The following is a 22079-nucleotide window of genomic DNA, read 5'->3' on the forward strand; positions in this document are numbered from 1 at the left end:
ATTATAAGAATCACATCCAAATCGAATGACATTATCTACTCCGGCCAAGACAAAATCTTTCTCTGTTGCAACGTTCCCCACTCAGCTTCTACGTAAGTTTGCACGCTGCAAGTTTTCAGGCAGTGATAAGCACGCTCTAATGATTTGCATGTTAAACAAACAATATTTTTAATTTGTAGTACATTGTAAGAGATACTAAATACCATCGGCATTCGGTTACAACAGGACTGGTGATACGAGTCTTATTATTAGTAGGCTTTTAGCGGCTGAATCTGCAATGTCCAGCAGCCATTGAGTCAGATCACGAAAATGTTTGTACGTTCTTTTTTTTTTTTAAGCGTTTCAAAGTTTGATTAGTCGATTTTCAGACGTTTTAGTCGAGTTTTGGTCGACCAAAGAAAATCTTAGTCGGGGACAGCCCTACTGGTTACGTAATTTTTTGGTCCCATGGACAACGTTGGCACGACGTTGTACCTTGGTCGGCTGGTTACCTTATTTTTAGACCAGTGGACAACGCTGCCGCAACGTCGTCCCTTGGTCGGCTGGTTACGTTATTTTTTGGTCCCATGGACAACATTGGCGCAACGTTGAACCTTGGTCGGCTGGTTATGTAATTTTTTGTCCCGTGGACAACGTTGCCGCGACTTCGTACCTTGGTCGGTTGGATACGTTTTTTTTGGTCCCATGGAATTATGCAATTATGTTGATAGGACACTAACTTATTTTGTGCTTCATTGTCAGGGCCAACAGACAGGACCTGTAGCGAGACTAATACAGTAAGCAGCTTAAGTGACGAGACTGAATTTAACACACCAGGGACACCGACAACCTTGGCAACCCTGCGCCAGGTATATATTTTTTTGCCGCAACGTCGTACCTTGGTCGGCTGGTTACTAGGGCTGTCCCCACTTGCTCGACTAGTTGATTTTCTGGTCGATATGCTCTTGGTCGACTAAGATTGTTTTAGTCGAGCTGCCATATGGTAGTGTGAGATCTGAATCCCGCTTGTGTCATCATTGCTGAATTAACGAAATGTTCAACAGAAATTGTAGATCATATTATTTAAGACAAATAAACCTAAAAATATATAATTTAAAAGAAAAGGTGTTACTGTTTTCCCTTTCGTTAATCTGCGCTTTGTTTTGTTTTGGTATTTTGCACACGGCACGAGCACAATTGGCTGCAGAACTACAAACTCTGCCATAGCCTACTTTTTCGGTGTTATTAGTCAAAATGGCAAAGACATCTGTGGTATGGCGGAATTTCATTAAAGTACATTTACATTAACAAAGTACCGGTTGACTCGAAAAAAGTTGAATGCAAACTCTGCCAGCAACGGTTTATTTGTCCTAGTTCAACGTCGAAAATTATGTAGCCTACCACCGAAAAACGTAAATTGGTCTAGCCCTACTTCACTCATGCTAACGCCCTGGGTTGAAAAAGGAATTCCTTTTTTCCTAGGAATTCCTTTTTTAATAAGCATATTAATATGCCTATTATAAGAATCACATCCAAATCGAATGACATTATCTACTCCGGCCAAGACAAAATCTTTCTCTGTTGCAACGTTCCCCACTCAGCTTCTACGTAAGTTTGCACGCTGCAAGTTTTCAGGCAGTGATAAGCACGCTCTAATGATTTGCATGTTAAACAAACAATATTTTTAATTTGTAGTACATTGTAAGAGATACTAAATACCATCGGCATTCGGTTACAACAGGACTGGTGATACGAGTCTTATTATTAGTAGGCTTTTAGCGGCTGAATCTGCAATGTCCAGCAGCCATTGAGTCAGATCACGAAAATGTTTGTACGTTCTTTTTTTTTTTTAAGCGTTTCAAAGTTTGATTAGTCGATTTTCAGACGTTTTAGTCGAGTTTTGGTCGACCAAAGAAAATCTTAGTCGGGGACAGCCCTACTGGTTACGTAATTTTTTGGTCCCATGGACAACGTTGGCACGACGTTGTACCTTGGTCGGCTGGTTACCTTATTTTTAGACCAGTGGACAACGCTGCCGCAACGTCGTCCCTTGGTCGGCTGGTTACGTTATTTTTTGGTCCCATGGACAACATTGGCGCAACGTTGAACCTTGGTCGGCTGGTTATGTAATTTTTTGTCCCGTGGACAACGTTGCCGCGACTTCGTACCTTGGTCGGTTGGATACGTTTTTTTTGGTCCCATGGAATTATGCAATTATGTTGATAGGACACTAACTTATTTTGTGCTTCATTGTCAGGGCCAACAGACAGGACCTGTAGCGAGACTAATACAGTAAGCAGCTTAAGTGACGAGACTGAATTTAACACACCAGGGACACCGACAACCTTGGCAACCCTGCGCCAGGTATATATTTTTGGTTAAAGTCTCTTTAATCGTACAGAGGCGTATAAAACAAGACTGGGTGTGTAGACACATATACGATACGTTTCTCCTACATCTTGAAACCTAGAAAATGTTTACCATGACCAACAGTTGCTACGTTACAAGAAACAAGAAACCAATCTGATTGGCCAACGCTAGCGTTTTCACGCTCCTTATTTACATAAAGTTGAGAAAATCCCACTTTCAACGCTCCGCTCGCCTTCCCACAATGCCCTACGCGAGGGTCACCACTCCGCTCGCCTTCCCACAATGCCCTACGCGAGCGTCAACGCCTGGTTTCATTGAAAATTAATTGGAAGCCGACGCCCTGCTCCGCCCGCTCCGCTGCAGTGTGAACGCACCGTTACAGTGCGTGTCCACTGCATCGATGCGAGCGACAACATGTTTTCCATTCATTTTCTTTGGAGCCAGGCGAATCGCTTGTGTGGTGCATTGTGGGTAGTGACGCGACAGAGTTGAGATTTTCTCAACTTTATGCAAATGAGGAGCGATTTTTGCTAGCGGTGGCCAATCGGAGTGTTTTCTTGTTTCTCGTAACCTAGCAACCATGGTAAACATTTTATAGCTTTCTCGGTTTCAAGGTGGAGGAGAAACTAATCGTTTGTGTGAGCGCTTACCCAGTCCTGTACGATACATAGCTGTATTCGTACAGAGATGTTAATACAAAAAAAAGATGCATGGCGCAAGGTTTGCCGAAGTTGTGGGTGCTTGTACTTTCAAATTCAGTTTAGTCACATTACGTAACTTCATTCTGTGGTAACTAGCTAACTAGCCCGGCTGGAACTCCCTATCGTATCGACAGATTAGCAGAGACTAAGGAATATAGTAAAACGTTTTTTACACAACGTGTATGTCTATTAAACAGTTTAGAATTTTGTATACAAGTTGTATTTTGATCGATGTTGCAACTACGTAAACCCAAGTCTGCACACTTGGCCATGACAACTACAACAGTGACTTTAGAGAACTACATTCTACATTAATCTGTTTGAAACGCCCCCGAGCGTGGTGAACTGTGGGAAGGCAAGCGATGGCAAGCGATTCGCGTCGCTGCAGTGGACACGCACTGTTAGGTGTCAACTCTGGTCTGGTGAAGGAGAACCCATTGGGGGCCCAGGAAAACAGCTGGCAGCCAGGCAAGTGCAAATATAAGACACTCAAAAAAATACTCAAAGCTTCTCAATAGCATTGCCAACTCATTGTAAGGCATACAGAAGTTGTTCTGATCCTGGCGGGGGGACACATATTTGTCAAAACAACAAATGTTGTCATACTAATGCTTTGTATACAACCATTCAAGGTAACATTTGTTATTTACATCAATGTTACAGCTAATCTAGACGAACCACAGTGTATGCCAATCATGCTAACTCTTGGAAACTTGTTTTACTTGTCTTTAATGACAGACACATTACAGGTTATGCTCCGGAAGATGGAGACATTGGAGGAGAAACAGCGAGAGGTTCTCCTATTCAGGCGACTACAGGGCAGACACTGAAGAGGTGCCAGCGATGGACCTACAGGTGGCATAAACACAGGCTGAACTCCAAGACCTTGAGGAGCGCCTTAAGGTGCTGGAGTTCCGAAAGAGAGTGGTAGGTGTTTTGAGATCCCATGAACTATGGCTTACACGCAGCGTTCAACACTCAAATTGGTGCTAACAATAAGTTCATGACTTATAATTGCAGATGCTGTGATGAAGTGGAAGACGGGACTGGGAGAGAAGGTTGTGGAGCTCCTCATAGCGGAGACACTCACGCTATGAGGACACGCCCCGGCAGCCCATTCAAAACAAGCCAGGTGAATGAATTAAGATTGCAGCTTCCATATCCAACCTATCACATGGCTATGTGACAAAAAACTAGAATCCCATTTTTTTTTTATGTTGATGATGTATATTATTCTAGATGTGATTTTTTTATGACTTGTACAGTATAGCCCCTTTCACACGTGCAATTATGTTGATAGGACACTAACTTATTTTGTGTTTCATAGTCAGGGCCAACAGACAGGACCTGTAGCGGGGACTGGCAGGAGATTTTAATTCACTGTTTGGCACTTTGTTTGAAATAAAATGACTGAATGTTACGTGGAAATGTTGCCTTGTTTATGATTAGCTTGAGTTAGGCTACACACCACACAAACATAGTCCTCCTGAAGTTGGCTATATGTAGCCTATTATACAAGAACAAGTAGCATTTGGGGCAAATGAGGTATGCATATGAACCGCCCCAATATAAGCAGTAGAATTAAGAAATATAGGTTACTTAATTAATGTTGCAGTTACGGACTGGCAACGTCAAAAAATTACGTTGCTAGGACGTCGCGGTTACAGACTGGCAACGTCACAATTTACGTTGCTAGGAGGTCACGGTTATGGACTGGCAACGTCAGAAAATTACGTTGCTAGGAGGTTGCGGTTAAGGACTGGCAAAGTCACAAAAATTACGTTGCCAGGACGTCGGGGTTACGGACAGGCAACGTCACAAGATTACGTTGCGGTTACCTTCTGGCGTCCCATAGATGCACGGTCCCACAATGTCTTTGCGGCAATATATGTTTGGTCATCGAGTGACGTTGCAGCAACGTAACTGTGTTAGCTGGGTACCTTGTTCTTGAAAATCTTGATATTGATTTGGGGATAATGACATGGCTTGTTAGCTAGCTAATCTTCTTGTCAAACATATTGTCAAATTATATTTACTGTTTGTCAACCGTACACAATGTTCTTGTCTATGAATCTTGCTAGCTTAACTTAGGTTTCTGGCTAATAGCTCAGTCCTCCGCTGCATGTAAACGGAAGGGGCCCCCTAGGGCGGGGCCCATGGGCTGTGGCCCAGTCAAGCCCAATGGTAGCCAGGTCCGGCCCTGGTCACGAGTGATCATTATTAGGCGTGTTCGACTTCATGCTGCAGCCGGCTGACTTGAAGCTGAGAATGCCATTGGCTGCTTCAAGTCAGCCGGGCTGCAGGCGACGCCGGCGCTGCAGCTAGGGGACCGGATTCGGCCCGTGGGCCGCCTATTGAAGAGCGCTGATGTAGCCTATTCAAGGTTTACCAGGTAAAACAAAGAAAATTGTATCCTGTGTGATATGCAGATTTTCTGTGTACATAGAAGCTTGAGTCTCTGTGAGGTCAAGAGGTCATGCAGCGAGGCCCCCCTCTGAGCAGAATATGCAACGCACTAGGGGCTGTCCCCGACTAAGATTTTCTTTGGTCGACCAAGAATCGACTGAAACGTCTGAAAATCAACTAATCGAAATTTGAAACGCTTTTTTTTTTCTATATTATTAGAACATATTTTCAAATATTATACATTTCTATATAATTGTGTCATCAAACATCATCACGTTTCTTGCCTCGCAAACCATTCAAATGTCTTGTTGCGATCTAGTGACACTGCCTTTCAATTCGCTAGGTGGCACTGTCAGGGTCCTAGAACTGCGGTCCTGAAACTGCGGTCCTGAAACTTCGGCTCTCCGGGGCCTCCGGGGTCTCCGGCTCTGCAGGTTCATACTATTGGTCCCGACCAGGTTAGCCGTTCAGCATGTGTTTCCATGGCGATATACCCCGGTAACAAGTGATCCACTGTCGTAGTACAGAAAACCCCAGGTTGAACCTGAAGTTACCTTGCTAACGCCAAATCTTGATTCATAGTACAGACCCCTGGTTTGTTTTCCTTGTTTTGGTTTCCTGTTTTTCTTTGATATTTGACAACCTGATATACATGTAAACAGTTCTATGCATCATTTTGACTCATTTCTTTAGCAATTTGTTAAATATATGTAGTATCGATCACATATTTATTATGTTCAATGATATAAAATGAGTTTCATTTTGTATTTTCTGGTAAAATTTCAATGATTCTCTTTTGTTTTCACTTTTGTTTCACACGTGTAATTAACTTATAATTCATATAGATAATTTATGGTAAAATCTCGATTTATTTCATTTGTTTAGCATTATATTTGCCATATACTAGTACTAGGCTACGGCCGCAGCCTGTGGAGCGAGTTGAATAGCAAATGGATGTGAGATGACGCATCATTTTCTCCAAACAGTAATTATAATTTGACAGTATGTTTAATAACAAGACTAGCCAGCTATCGAGCCATGTCATTGTCCCCAAATAAAATCAAGATTTTTAAGAAGAAAATAATTGGCCATGTGTAGAGTTGCTGCTACTGTCGTGTTGGCCGCAGCCTGTCTGAAGTGGATTGCAGTGCCGGTCCTAGCATATTGTGCGCCCCGGGCGGGCTTATTACTTGGTACCAATCGGTAATACCCAATAATACAGAAAACATACCCAGTAATGACCAGCACGTTAGTATTTAGTCAATGGGTAAATACCTTGAATTATTTAAGTATTTACCACCTTGGTACCAATCGGTAATACCCAATAAAACACTAAACATACCCTTTACTTTATATGTAAATACCTAGTACTTAAGGGACTGTAAAAGGAAAGGTAACCAATATTTTTCCTCTAGGTGTGCTGATGGACTAGACTCCAGCTAATGATTAACCTTGTTGCAGGAAACTCAACAACATTATGTGAAGCAGATGTGATCTTTTGTGTCTGAAATTAATCAACAAGTAACAGATTCTCTTCCTACTACCGGGGGCTATTGCACAAAACCAGGATAAGGGATTAAGCCTGGATATTCAAGTTATCCTGGATGAATTTAGCTTTGATTTGGTTGCACGAAAGCAGGTTGAATTAAACCCAGCCAAGTAACCATGGAGATTTATTCTTTGCAGCTAGCCTGCTCCCGAGTAGGTCTAACCCTAACCCTAACCCTAACCCTAGTTTACTTTTTTTAGATATGCATCCAGTAGCAGAAAAAGTAAAGGCTATCAAAGATGCATCCACACTTAGTAACATAAGAACAGATAGATTGCAGCTAGTTTGCGTTGTTAAATGTTTTGGAAACTGCAAAGGCAGCTCGAGTCCAAGACGGATTCGAGAGAACGCAGATAGATTGCATTGTGCACAGTGTAAGGATGGATCTGTCAGCAGGCAGGCCGGAAAGAGTCACGACAATTAGAAAAAGGGTTGACTCCGTTTTATTAGCTCGACGTCGGATCATGCCACCAATCCACAACAGAGTGGCAAGCATGAATGATAACTCTCTCTTAAAAGACTGCTTAAATACAGTAGTGGCCATGTTAAACATAAAACATACAGAATCGTTTCCTTAACGGGTCTTCAGTGGTCAGTACACTGATACAGTAGATCGTACAAGACAGGTGAAGTGGTCGTTAATCCCATAAGCCCTATTTGTACATGCTTTGCCTTACTGTCTCCTAAGTGTCTGGACCGTGTGCGTTCCATGTCTTTATTCTGCTCAGAGGGGGGCCTCGCTGCATGACCTCTTGACCTCACAGAGACTCAAGCTTCTATGTACACAGAAAATCTGTATATCAGATCCTTCCTTTTCCTATTTTTGTAAATACATTTTACTTGATTTACAACATGTGAAATCTTTGTACACATGTCTAATAAGCCTGCACCCTCTAAAACAATCTGGAATCATGTTGAATTCCCATCACAATTATCAATGGTGCGTGAGCAATCAGCCACTTGTAACCTATACTCACATAACCAAAATTCTCACTCCACAATTGACAAAGAATGAGTTAAAGATCATGCGACTAATCTACTCTACACTTCACACTTAGACAATCACTTGGTCAAAACTCCTTTCTGGATAAGGATAAAATCCCAAATGTGATCTTTTAGTGTGACAATACTAACAATACACATGCTAAATATACATACTTTGAATAAATTTTTTACATCACACCTAAATATTATTCCTCATTACATCCCTAAGACTAGGAAGGCTGTAAACTTTTTTTAAATCAAAATTAACATCACACGTAAACAAATTCCAGGAAAGAAAATGTCTTTGTTCTGTGGTTCAGCCGATCTCAAATTCCTCTTTAGGTATGGCCTCTCCTTCTCCATCTCTCTCCATCTGTTTGACTAATGTAATCATGATTAGATATTTCATGACATGCAACACAATGGGCCCTATCTTGCACCCAGTGCAATTTACTTAATCATCGACGCAAGTGTCATTCCTAGTTTGCACTCGACGCAAAGCCGACTTTTCCATCCACAGACGCACATTGAAATGACTTTGCGCTCCCGTGGGCGGTTCAGCGAAAAAGGAGGCGTGTTCCGGCGCAAACGTTCCCTGGTGCTATTTTGCAGTTTCCGAAAAACAATTCTGCCACTGACCAGGAAAAACATGGTCTACAAACATGGAAAAACAAGTCAATGGCATATTATTCAGATGCTATGGGTCTTCTTTCTGCAAAGTTGGGAGTCAGATGGCTGAGCGGTTAGGGAGTCGGGCTAGTAATCAGAAGGTTGCCGGATCGATACCCCGCCGTGCCAAATGACGTTGTGTCCTTGGGCAAGGCACTTCACCCTACTTGCTTCGGGGGGAATGTCCCTGTACTTACTGTAAGTCGCTCTGGATAAGAGCGTCTGCTAAATGACTAAATGTAAATGTAAATGTAAATATCTTGTAGCCTAAAACAACTACATTAATAAATACATTAATAAATATGTTTTAGTAGTGGTAAAACTTTAAAGCTCTTTTGTTAATTAATAATGGACAGCCAGTGACTAGTTTAAGTAAGGTTAAGAGGGGGTGAATGGCTCAGAGGAATGCAATGTGCTATTGAAGCAGCTGTTTGACCTTTTGCTATATTACCTTTTTTATTAACTCTTGTTTGAAAGTGACCACAAAGGACAGTCCATTGTATGGTCAGTTCTTGTAGCTTTATCACCTCCTGAACTGGAGAGAAATGTAACATCAAAGGAGCTTGGGACACCAGGGGCCTGTTCCATAAAGGCAGCTCAAATAAGTTGGACTTCAAGTCCCAAACCAGACTTGTATTAGGTTAACAAGTCAAGCGGGGCTAAAGCGGTTCCATAAAGGCCAATTTCAGCTCACGCAGTCCTACTAATTCAAGTCAGATTTAAGTAGTCAAGCTAATGCACCCTATTTTTAAGCAGCCCGAGAGGTAAAACATGGATCATACAATCCACCACGGCAAAAGCAATGCACACGGCCATGTGACTTCTTCCAGAAAGAACGTTTCCTTTAAGCCTTGTACTATGACAGCTCCCTCATCCACCGCTTCGTCAAAATGAAACGACACGCCATGATTGACGTGAATGATAGGCTACGTAGGTCAAGGTCCTTTTTTAGACCTTTAGTTACTTCGTTGATTAAAAAACAGACACCCTCTAAACACATGTAAATTTACTTTTTTGACATTGTTTTAAATAAATAGCCTATTAATCAATACATTACCCAGTAGCCTAACTTTTTAACATGGTTGTGCCGGGAAAATTGAGGATATAGCAGCCTATGGATTTAGGTTTGTTTTGGAATTGCATACTTCTGTTAACAACTATACAGCTATGCTAATTATACTCAGATAATTTAGATTGAGATAGGACTATGCCTGATGCCTAAACATTTGAAATCACAAACTAGGCAAGCCATAGGCTACGTTTAACGTGGCATGCATCAAATCATTGTTCGTCATCGTTTAATGCATTAGGCTAAATGTTGTAGCCTATGTAGGCTATTTAAGTTGATTTTCTATCAATGTTGAACATATCTCATATAACTGATATATTGTGTTAGAAGAATGTGACAGACGTTTATATTGATACATTGTATTCTTTAAGGGAGTGAGCCAATCACAGAAGAGATATGGGCCAGTTACATTAATTGTCTTGTGATGACCATATGTCATAAGTTTATAAAAGACTCAGGGCCTCATGTACATACATTTGCAAACGTAACGTTATTAGCGCCATTGGCCAACACGCAGAAAGCGCACGCTGTGATACAAAACCTTCTGGTCATCGGGTAATTAGTGCCTTTCTCCGCCCACTATACCATACATTGCGAGCATTTAAACGCGCAATTGAATGGGCCTCGTTATCTCTTTCTATCATGGATCAGCCACCAAAGTCAAAACAGCGATGACTGTTTGAAATGATCCTGATGCCAATATTTGTAATGTAGCGAGGAGTTTAACAACCGCTGGAATGGAATGTGAACACTGAGTCGGATATTCGATGTGATCTTTGACTTCTTCCAGTAACAGTAATATTGCATGGCTGCTTCATCTGTAGCGCGTAATGATTTTGTGTTCATTAAACTCAAAAGGTATGAGATCCTTGTGGCAAAAATGCTTTGGCCTATGTCTTCGTCTTGCTTGGGTTACTGCTGCCATTTCACCAGGAGGCATATGCGCATCCTGGTTTACGCCTGCTTTTAACAGGCGGAGAATTTTCACCGCAAAATGCAGGTGCGCTTTCACAGGCGGTTTTTGTACACACCGCGGAATACATAATTAGGTGCACTTAACGCATCCCCTCCCATCTCTTTATGGGAAACTCCCACTTTCCCCTGACCTTACCGTGAATGCATATTGTAGCAAACCAGGGGAAGCAGACCAGCCAATTCGGCACCGAAGGCAGGTCCACAGACTTCAAATAGGGGAGGTGATAGAAGGAGTCTATCTGCCTATCGAAATGCTGCAGCCACTTGGCACATGGCACTGGTCACACCTGCAGTCGATCAGATGATCAGGGGAGGGCATAAAGAGAGCCAGCCCAAGGCCGCTGGAGGACGGAGGACCAGAGAGACAGCCCTGGAGGAGCGTTGCCTAAACAATAGACTGGATGGAAACAACTGACTTTTCTCTCTGCTTTTACCCTCCACAGAATTTGCCATTTTCCGTTCCCGCGACAGGCAGTTTGCGCTTTTACCTTAGTGCACCATGTTTGTACATACCTCGCCATGCTTTTACGTGCACGTTGCAAAACAAATACGCCTGAAGTGGGCGCAAAAGCGTTAGTACATGAGGCCCTCTGTGTGAATGATGAATGCCACCTCTCTGCAGAATTATTGTAGCAATACATCTTCCGGTATAGACGGGTCACAGAGTACTTTGTTTTGTGCCGTATTATTCGAATAAATAATTTGTATCAATCTGGACAATTGTATCAATCTAGAAATAGTGTCGTCGGAAAACTTCCTTTAGAACCACCACTCAGAAATCATCCAAATACACTGGTGTTCTTAATGCCGTGCATTACATTTACATTTATGCATTTAGCAAACGCTTTTATCCAAAGCGAATTCCAAGAGAGAGCTTTACGAAAGAGCATAGGTCACTGATCATAACAACGAGGTAGTCCCAAACATTGCAAGCAGCCAAAACATGAAGCATACATTGTGAAAACTAAACAAGTGCCAAAGGGAAGACACATTAGAGCATGCAGTTATACAAGTTACAAATTAAAAAACTAAATGAAACCCAAAAAGTGCAAGACTGTACCTGTAGAAGAACAATCAACAGTAAAATATTTCACAGCGAGTACAAGAGTTCAAGAGTTAACTATGTTATAACTAACCTACAAGAGCAACAAGTCTCTTAATAAGAGTCATTGTGATCTGGTCCAGCCAAGTGTGGTATATTCAACATTGACACTCTGTGTTTCTTCTTTTGTGAAATTACTCAATGTATAATAAAATGTTATTTCTATCGTAACATAAACAGCAGGTATAAATAGGAACCAGAGAAGCGGAACTAATTACACCGCGTTCCATATAATTATGCAAATTGTATTTAAGGGCCATAAACATTCATTTTTTGTTTTTTCAATTAAACCCATGGATGGTATTGTGTCTCAGGGCTATTTGGATGATTGAAATCAATCCCAGACACCTGTGATAATTAGTTTGCCAGGTGAGCCCAATCAAAGGAAAACTACTTAAGAAGGATGTTCCACATTATTAAGCAAGCTACATGTTTCAGGCAAAATGGGGAAGAAAAAGGATCTCTCTGCTGCTGAAAAGCGGCAAATAGTGCAATACCTTGGTCAAGGTATCACAACATTGGATATTTCCAAAAGAATTGCGCGTGATCATCGGACGGTGAAGATATTTGTCACGGATTCACAGCACAAGCGGGTTCGTTCAGACAAAGGCAAATTAAGGAAGATTTCTGCTAAACAAATGCGTAGGGTTAAGAGAGCAGCCACTAACATGCCATTGAATAGCAGCAAACAGGTGTTTGAAGCCGCTGGTGCCTCTGGAGTCTCGCGAACTTCAAGATGTAGGATGCTCAAGAGGTTTGCAAGTGTCCTTAAACCTGTTATTCGGCCACCCCTAAACCAAGCTCACAAGCAAAAAAGGTTGCAGTGGGCTCAGGACTACATGAAGACTAACTTTCAAACTGTTTTGTTTACGGATGAGTGCCGTGCAACCCTTGATGGTCCTGATGGATGGAGTAGTGGATGGTTGGTGAATGGCCACCATGTCCCCACAAGGCTGAGACGTCAAACAAGGAGGTGGCGGAGTCATGTTTTGGGCCTGAATCATGGGGAGACACTGGTAGGCCCCTTCAGGGTCCCTGACGGTGTGAAAATGACCTCGGCAAAGTATGTAGAGTTTCTGACTGACCACTTTCTTCTGTGGTACAAAAAGAAGAACCTTGCCTTCCGTAGCAAAATCATATTCATGCATGACAATGCACCATGTCATGCTGCAAAGAATACCTCTGGGGCATTGGCTGCTATGGGCATAAAAGGAGAGAAACTCATGGTGTGGCCCCCATCTTCCCCTGACCTTAACCCTATTGAGAACCTTTGGAGCATCATCAAGCAAAAGATCTATGTGGGTGGAAGGCAGTTCACATCCAAGCAGGTGCTCTGGGAGGCTATTATGGCATCCTGCAAAGACATTAAAGCAGAAACTATCAAAGAACTCACAAGTTCAATGGATGCAAGAATTGTGAAGTTGATATCAAAGAAGGGGTCCTATGTTAACATGTAACTTGACCTGTTAAGATGTTTTTGATTCAAACTTTTCTTGATTTCAGTAAATATGACCTCCTAATGCTGCAAATTCAACAAATGAATTTCTTTTGTTTTTTACAACCTACAGAGTTTCAACAATCTTGAAATTCTGAAATTCTGCATTATAATTTGGAACACTACATTTTGAGTTTTTTATTTTTGAAAAAAATACTGTTATCATTAGGAGGTTTGTTCAATAGAATTTGAATTATACTCTAACAGTTGATGACTTGAAAATGATACTGACTGACTGTGCATTACTATTTAGGAAAATCTGAGCAAAGTGTAATTTGCATAATAATGTGGAACGCGGTGTAGTTTAAGTGGTGTTGCGCCCAGTTTCCGCTAGGTGAGGGGCTCCGCCCTCCCCTCCAGAGAAGATTAGGGAAGCAAAGAGAAACGCTGCTGTCTCCATTCCAATTGCCTATATGCCACGTACCTCCGCTCCACGGTCTCAGCCACCACGTTCACTTCCTGTCTCTCTGTCAACGCAATAACAATGGCTGCATTTTTCACCCGCTCACTCCTGGATCTCCCAACAATATCCCTGACAGATGTGAGCAGAATTATCCAGGCTAATTCAGCCACAGCCACCGCAAGAAAGGACAAAGGATTTAAACTCTACGTTTTGAATTATGTCCATAATTATGAAGGTACGGTTAAAATTAAGTGTTTGCCTAGCGTACATGTTAGCGAGAGTAGATAACGACGTTACTGTAACGCTCAGTTGCACTAATCATCCTTATTACTGTTGTATTTTGTCCAGTGTCTTATTGGTATAATGTATTTAACCGTAATTCAATGTTAATCACAGTTTCAAACCAGGGTCTGGCAGGGCTAACAATTAGGTGTCAGTGCTACCGATCAATGAGGATAAGTCAACCTTTATTAAGTTGTAAACAAATGTGATGCATTCCCAACTATCTTTTGTCATGAATTTCACTAACATTGCAGGTACCGGTAGACATTATCCTGATATTATCGACATATCCTGATATAGTCAATTCTATGATTGTTAAAGGGAAGTATGTGTGTACTTTCTATGTAAACCTGGGATGTGTGCTTGCCTATGTGTGTATCACATGTAACTTTTAAATTTTAATTATAGCTTATGTTCACATTGCCCAGCTAGATGTTACAAATAAAGTAAACCTGTTACTGTATATTGTTAGTATTATTATTATTATAGTTCCGTTGCTGTATATTGTTACTGTTATAGTTTTTATTACTAGTTGGAGACAACGGGGGACTGGCTGTTTTCATCCTTATCGTATAAGTATAACCTACTTTAGAGTTCTTTCCCCTGGAACAGATTTCATGTTCCAACTGAGGGGGGCTGTCGTTGTTTTGGTGTGTGGGGCTGCATCAAATACCCTTTTTGCTCTGTTAAATTGCTGCACTAGTCCACACTTGACCGGTGGGGATCTCATTCTATTTTGACTGTAACTGTTAGCTGCTCCTGGCATTCTCTAATCCCTGCTCTCCTCTCTGTCCCCCCCCCACACATTCCCTGTGGTGTGGGGGGTTTGAGCTGTCAGGACCTGCTTGGTTGTCGGTCTGCCAACGCTGAACCAGGTCGTCACCCGGAATCCAGTCTCCATGACGGCCAACAGCGAATTTCCCGGTCCCATCCAACGTCTATAAAGCCGAACAATGGATTTTGGTGTTTCAAAACCCATTGACACTGTATGACTATGTTTAGCTTGTGTTCTGCTCCTCTCTCTTACCAACCGTCTCTGGAGGAGGGGATCCCTCTCTGAATTGCTCCTCCCAAGGTTTCTTCCATTTTTTCTCCCGGTGGGAGTTTTTCTGGGAGTTTTTCCTTGTCTTCCTTGAGGGTTTAGGTTGGTTGAGGGGCAGTTCTATGGGCGCATGTGAAGCCCTCTGTGACATGCTTGCGTGTAAAAAGGGCTATACAAATAAATTTGATTTGATTTGATTTGATATTAACCACAGAAGAATTCACCTGGCATGACGTTTGAACAGTAACACAATGTTGGCATGTCGACTGTCCATGTGATGTCGATTCAACCTGTAGCTTCTCATGTAGCGAGCCACTTCAAAGCTAACAAGCTCAACAAAAGTAGCTCGATACACGCTACAGGTTAAATCGACATCACATGGAGACTTAGCTTGCTACATTTACTGGTAGCTTAGCTCACTACATTTTCCAAGTAGCTTACCCAACACTTATTTTTAGGCTACACGTAGCCACATACCCAATACACTGTCCTCTACAATCTGGGTAACATTAGATTACATTGCAGCGGAAATAAACGTGGTGACTGAGAGTTTTAGGCGGAAGTACGTCAGCTCACTGTGGCATATAGGCAATTAACATACATCTGTATTTATCAGGTCAGTATTAATATGAGGTCAACTACCTACTATTTTAAAATGATAAACTTTGTATTTTTCTTTGCATTACTCAAAATATTGTTATGTATGATGAAAAATGACTAGTTTAAAACAAACAGTTAGCAATGCACCTCGCGGAATGGTCTGTATGAGTAGCGGCCGTTGCAGCGAGATGAAAGGATTAGCAAATACATATATTGTACAGCTAAGTTTGAGGCGCTAGGGTCCTGATTGTTTGACCAATGTCAACCAATGTTTTAATTCTAATATTATTGCTGGAGTTGTTTATTGAAAGGTTTCACTTATGTAGAGGTTATGAGGTGTATTTCCACGTGTATCACTGATTGAACATTCCCGTATTGTGCTAGCTAGTGAACGTGCTAGTGTGGGGGTTATTTTCCTGACCTACATAAGGTAGCGAACGTTGGAAGCGTAATCATTTTGTGTAAACTAGTAAATTACCAATTAGTAATGTGAAACAAACAATGTGATTACACAAATGTGTGATTGGGTAATAATAAAAGAGAAGATTTGGGATGCAAAGAGAAACGCTGCTGTCTCCTTTCCTATTAATATACATCTGTATTTATCAGGAACTGAAAGACAGCCATCAAAATCATCTGTTGCTGTGGCCCATCAGCCTTGGGACCCGTAACATAAGCATTCCTAAGTGCCGTTGTACTCCCGGAACAAGTGTGTCTTGAGCCTTTTCTTGAAGGTGGGGAGACAGTTGGTGTCCCTGATGGAGGTGGGGAGCTGGTTCCACCATTGGGGGGCCAAGCAGGAGAAGAGCTTGTGTTGGGACCGGGCGGTTCTGCCGGCTGCAGGAGAGACTTGATGTAGTCGGGTACAGTCCCTTACACAGCTCGGAAGGTCAGTACCAGGGTCTTGAATCTGATACGGGCGTTGATGGGTAGCCAGTGGAGAGAGATGAGGAGCGGGGTAACATGGGAGCGTCTGGGTAGATTGTAGACCAGACGGGCCGCTGCGTTCTGAATCCACTGAAGAGGGCGGGTTGCGCATGCTGGGAGACCAGCGAGCAGCGAGTTGCAGTAGTCCAACCTGGAGAGGACCAGTGTTTGGACTAGCAGTGTCGATGGAAAACGTCCTTTACAACCACCACTCAGAAATCATCCAAATACACTGGTGTTCTTAATGCCGTGCAGGATGTCTTCCATTGTCTTTTGGAAGATGGCTGGAATTGAGGAAACCCCAAAGGAAGTCTGGAGAAGTTGAACATGCCTGATGATATTTTGCTACTAATGCATCCATTTAATCCATTTAAATTGATCATTAATAATCATAGCTTGTCATGTCCAGTTTGGAGAAGTGCATGTAGTTCAAGCTTAGTTAGTATAACAACTTATTCTGCGAAACTAACCTGGGGGGTATTCCAGAAAACGGGTTTAGTGAAAACCCTGAGTTGGATAACCCTGAAATAAGGCTAACTCTGGGTTTTTCGTTCCAGAAAGAGAGGTAACGCAAACTGTGGGTCTGTGTCCATGGTCACTGACTCTGAACCTAACCTGTTCGCTAGCAGGTTTTCCATAACAAACTCTGCATTTCTACCTATCCACTCCCACTTTCTGAGCCTGATACAGTTGGCAGAAATGGGGTGTCCTTTCCTGGTTCAGCCGACCGATCTTGAACTAAAAGTTGATGTTACCGTTTCCCGTCACACTCCGTAATTTTAGCAACATTCTCAGCCCTTACATCGCTAATGTTACACACTGTGGACGTGCACTCAGAACCGACCAAATGCTTTTTGGCACTGAAATAAAGACAAATCATTGAAATTTGATTTGGACTTCTTCATTGCCGACAAATAGAAATTAAAAGACAACCGTTTCATTCTACACTTCACTTTTCATATTTCGAATTGTAAATGAGCAGCAACAAATGTATGCTTTTAAATCTATGCAATTTTCATAAATAATAATAGTCAGGTGGTTAAGCGGTTAGGGAATTGGGCTAGTAATCAGAAGGTTGCCGGTTTGATTCCCGGCAAAAGACGTTGTGTCTTTGGGCAAGGCACTTCACCTTATTTGCCTCGGGGGGAATGTCCCTGTACTTATTGTAAGTCGCTCTGGATAAGAGCGTCTGCTAAATGACTAAATGTAAATGTAATAAGTATTCATTTTTATATAAAATATACAGAAACATCAGTTGTAAAAATTACAGTAAATAAACGGACCCATCTGCAACCGACGCATGAAAGCACACCCTACAATTTCTCCCGAAATTGTACCCTCTCTAGTTAAATATTTATTTCATTTAACCTTACTTTGACTATTCTTGCTCTGATTTAACCCATAGAGTCAAATAACTGTAATTCCATTGGTATTGGCATTATTTGGTAATACTGTTTCCCATCTTCATTTAAACCATAGGGGAATTAGTTTTGGTTGTTTGGCCAATATGTTACCCCCTACAAGCAGGGGGCGGTTTTAGGCACGGGCAGATCGTTAGCACAATGTGCTGGAACCGGCACTGCCTACAAGTGCGTTAGCTTCACATGGGCGTTTGTGTGTTGACTGGTAAACGCAATTCTTATGTCATGACATAGCGGGAACAATTATTGTAATCGTAAAATGCTCATATGTTTTGTAAAACGGATAAACGTAACTATTAAATACATATTCACACATGAGCAAAACTAATCATATTATGACTGATAGTTTGCAACTATTTTGCAAATGGTAGGCTAAACCATTTAATTATAATAATTTGAGACATAGACTACTGGGCTCTGTGACTCCTCGATTCAGCCAGCCACACTTTATTGTTTCCACTCTCTTCGCAACGACTTCCTCCTTCACAATCAATGTAGCCTACCCTTTTTCTAATACTACCTGCCTAACATTATAACAGCCCACTCAATAAAATAGCTTACAGTGCAGTTCAAAAATATTGAGAGGTATAAATGAGGAAAATTAGCATTTTACAACCTCCCATCTGGTTGCAATGAATGCACATATTCTGTACAAAAGTGTATGAATGTAACAGTAAGCTAAATGACATGTTTTCTTGAGCTGTAAGTATCAGAATGGAATGCTTGGAATGTTGGGTTACTGGATTTGAGTATACAACGTTGAAAGGAACTGGACCAAATGCACTGATACACTACGCGATCAACTCTTAGAAGGGGGGATGGGTATCACATCTTTCAAACAGCCTGAAAGATGCATTCACGGTTTACCAGCAACAAATAAATCCTGTGCACAATGCAATGCCCGAGATGATCTGTCAGGATAGTTATCTTAGAGAGGCCACCTACTTACCAGGCATGAGGAGTACCCAGAGGCTATCCCTCTTTGTCCAAAACCGTGTTTGCGGCGCTTCTTAAGTTTTTTCCATATTTTGTCTGCCTCGGGTGATACAGACGGCTCAGGGGAACTAACTTTCTGTCTAAGTTGTTTTCAAGGGTGTTAAAGTCGTTGGCCATAACCAGGCCCAAACAGAATACGAGGGTGCAGAATTCCGACAAAAACCCGCGGATTTTCAAGTACAATGCATTGGTCTCAGGCAAAATGTAAATACACTTTTCAACTCGTATTACGTCTCTATTATGTTAGCCAAAAAGGCTAAGAATTGAAAAGGAGACACATCGACCAAAATATATCAAGACACAGGGCCAGGGAGTTTTCAGCCGAACTTTATGAGGATCAATACTTTTTGGCAAAGTCTGTCAACATTCAATCGTCCATATTCGCCGTCAAACTGTTGTGGAACATCTTCGGTCGCTCCAACATGAGAACAGGAAGGCTAGCGGAATTCCGCAGATTTTCTGTCTGAATAACCGCGGAAAATGTGATTAAAAATCTGCATATTACGTTTGGGCCTGGCCATAACACACAACGTCTCTTGTGCCTACCATCCGGAGAGCCAGGGTGTGCTGGAAATTCTGTTTTGAAACTCAGAAAGACTGGGATGAAGGGGTGCCTTTTGTGTTGTTCGCTGTCAGAGAGTCCGTGCAGGAGTCTCTAGGGTTTAGTCCGGCCCAGCTTATCTTTGGACATACAATCAGAGAGCCATTGAAGGTGCTTAAGGAGCAGCTACTCACTCCTCTAGCTGTCTGCCCCGCGCCCAAAAGTGTGCTGGAGTATGTTAGTCATGTTCGTGAGCGGCTAAGTAAGGCAGGTGCCCTAGCAAGGGACGCGATCGCCTCTACACAGACAGGCATGAATGAGCGTTATGACAGGAAGGCGGTGTCTTGCACCTACCAACCTGGTGACCAGGTTCTCGTTTTACTGCCTATTCCTGGGTCATTCTTATTGGCACGTTTCTCTGGTCCACGTCAATATGCTGAAAAGGTATCAGGTCAGGGACTCTACCCCAACGTCCTCTGTCAACGCTGATAGGCCTTCAATCTCAAGAGTTCCGTGAAGCACAGCAGCAGGGTGCTCGCTTGTGCAACACGAAGATGCTGAAGTCCCTCAAGGCCCATCTGGAGCATTTGGACGAAGGGCAGAGCACTGAGGTGATAGCCGTTATAAAGGCGTTTCCTTCGTTGTTCGGGGATGTGCCAGGCCGTACTATGGTACTGGAGCACGACGTCAACGTCGGTGAGTCTGCCCCCGTCAAACAACACCCTTATCGGGTGAACATCACGAAAAGGGCGGTTATGAAGGAGGAGGTGACATATCTCCTTAAGAACAAGTTAGCCGTCCCCAGTACCAGTCCCGTGTCTGTTAATCCATAAACCAGATGGCACGTTTCGGTTTTGTACAGACTATAGGAGAGTTAATGCCGTTACTGTGGCGGATTTGTTCCATTTGCCCCGTATGGAGGACTGTGGGGATACTCTTGGGGGGGCTGCATATGTGTCTAAATTAGACCTTCTGAAGGATTACTGGCAAGCATGTCTTACCCCTCGTGCCTCCATCATTTCGGCTTTTGTAACCCCTGACAGTTTTTATCAGTACAATGTAATGACTGTAATGGTATGCGTAATGCTGCGGCCACGTTTCAGCGCTTGGTCAATATCATCTGTTGTTGTGCTTATCTGGACGACGTGGTCATCCATTCGGCTACCTGGCCAGAACACGTACAAGCTCTGAGAACTGTGTTTGAGCGGTTGGCCTCTGCCTCGATTCCAGTGAATTTGGCCAAATGTGAATTTGGTAAGGCTACCGTTATTTATCTTGGCAAGCAGGTTGGGAGAGGTCAGGTACGCCCTATTGCAGCTAAGGTGTCCGCGATCGTGGCAAACCCTGTACCAACGACCAGGAGGGAGTTGCGTCGGTTCCTGGGTATGGCCGGGTACTACTACCGTAAGTTTTGCCGGAACTTCTCCTCGGTTACTGCTCCGTTGACAGACTTGCTCAGCCCTATGGTTTTGTTAGTGTGGTCGGCAGAGTGCCAGGTTGCCTACAAAGTTGTGAAAGCATTGCTGTGTAGTGCACCTGTTCTCTCTGGTCCTGACTTCAGGACACCCTTTAAGCTCGAGGTGGATGCCTCTTCGGTGAGTGCTGGAGCCGTTCTCCTACAGGAGGACGTGGACGGAGTGGCCCACCCGGTATGTGTTTGACCAGTGTCAGTCCCGTTACTCTATGATCGAACAGGAGACCTTAGCCTTGCTCCTTGCTCGACAGTTCTTTGAAGTGTATGTCGGGTCCAGTGTGCCGCCCGTAGTGATATATACAGATCACAACCCGTTGGTATTCCTAGGTCGTATGTACAATTCTAACCAACGTCTTGTATGGTGTTAATCTTAGGTGATCTTAATTAAGTAAATGTGTTTCCTGGAGGAAAGTTTTAGACTTTTAAGATGATAAAATTTGAACCTTTCACATTCCAGGATATAAATCTAACATGAGGCATTCCGGACACATTATATTCACTTGATGTATTAGTCACAAATAATGCGCCAAACTTATTAACAAACTGAATTCCCCAGAATAACATGTACAACAACAGATAGAGGAAGAAATTGTAATAACAACTAGAGAGGGTACAATTTCTAGGGAAATAGTAGGGTGTGCTTGCTTGCGTCGGTTGCAGATGGGCTCGTTTATTGACTGTAATTTTTACAACAGATATTTCTGTATATTTTATATAACAATGCGTACTTATTATTTATGAAAATTGCATAGATTTAAAAGCATAGATTTGTTGCTGCTCATTTACAATTCAAAATATGAAAAGTGATGCCGCTGACACCCTCAATGTTCGATGGTACAATGTTTTACAGTTATTCATTCTTTTGATTTCTTTCCAGAAATAAATAGGGCTATTGTATTGCAGCTTCTTTGCAAGAGTCAGACCTCATTGTATTTTCATCCCACTTAATGAGATATAGAGCATATTTAAATTTAAGTTTCTTATATTCAAATAAGGGACCATTTTTATGTCTGTCTGCCTGACTCAACCCATGCTTTGAAGGCCTTTCTTGCCTCAGCATGTATCTCTTCCACATAATCATTCCAGCCTGGCTT

General features: G+C 42.4%; 1 protein-coding gene across 1 annotated transcript in view; it reads right to left on the reverse strand.

Moving 5' to 3' along the window:
• rlim (ring finger protein, LIM domain interacting) overlaps positions 1–22079 on the reverse strand; it is a 226983-nt gene that overhangs the window by 162280 nt on the left and 42624 nt on the right. The gene's annotated exons all lie outside the window — the stretch shown is intronic.

Source organism: Hypomesus transpacificus, unplaced genomic scaffold (genome assembly GCF_021917145.1).
Source record: "Hypomesus transpacificus isolate Combined female unplaced genomic scaffold, fHypTra1 scaffold_64, whole genome shotgun sequence".
Taxonomy (NCBI): domain Eukaryota; kingdom Metazoa; phylum Chordata; class Actinopteri; order Osmeriformes; family Osmeridae; genus Hypomesus; species Hypomesus transpacificus.